Source organism: Amblyomma americanum, chromosome 1, assembly GCF_052857255.1.
Source record: "Amblyomma americanum isolate KBUSLIRL-KWMA chromosome 1, ASM5285725v1, whole genome shotgun sequence".
Lineage (NCBI taxonomy): Eukaryota > Metazoa > Arthropoda > Arachnida > Ixodida > Ixodidae > Amblyomma > Amblyomma americanum.
The window spans coordinates 53,656,855-53,657,695 of NC_135497.1; positions in this window are offsets into that span (position 1 = coordinate 53,656,855).

The following is an 841-nucleotide window of genomic DNA, read 5'->3' on the forward strand; positions in this document are numbered from 1 at the left end:
CAATTTTTTCAAGCTTAATATTTGACAAATTCAGGTAAAGTCGCAATACCTGAATATTTCGCGAGTGCTAAATTTTGGAAATGATAAGTGACAAGCTCCTTAGTGCTCCTTTTTACAACATTATTCCTGGGAGCAATTTTTTGCAATGTGCTGTTTATGTGATTCGCGACAAAACGAGAAAATTAGGCCTTAACAGTAATTAAAGGTGCACTATAGAAGAATCTGAACTCGTCTTTTTACTGCAGGAACTCTATCTACACATCTCGGGCATTAGAAATATATCGGATTAAGCGTCCCGGCTCCCTCCCCCCTTTTATTGAACTGAACGTGCTAGGTAGGCGGAGTCAACCAACGCGTGGAGTGCCTTTGAGCGAGTCCAGTGGCAGCTCGCTTTCGCTTTTATTGTTTTTATGTTTCTGTGAATAAACAGTTTACGTCAGACAATATAGCCATAAATTAGGCCCACGGAAATAAAAATACACGTGGACTCTGATTTACATATCACTCTACCGATGGCAGCGAGGCAAGCCGCCGAGGGACTCACTGATGATTTGGTTGACTCCTCCTCCCTACCACGTTGGGTTAAAAAAAAAGGCGGGAGCCAGTACGTTTAATCCGATTTAATTAGGGTAATCGGCAGCACAGGACAATAAATTGACGTTTCTAAGAATGCCCGGAATGTGTAGATAGAGTTCCCGCAGTGAAAAGATGAGTTCAGATTCCTCTTCAGTGCAACTTTGGGCAACTTGTCCATAATGGTGCTAAAAATCTCTGCTCTTTATGATACTCATGAATAAAGCTTGAGTGTGCTCACCCACTATCTCAGCACAGACAAGAGCCA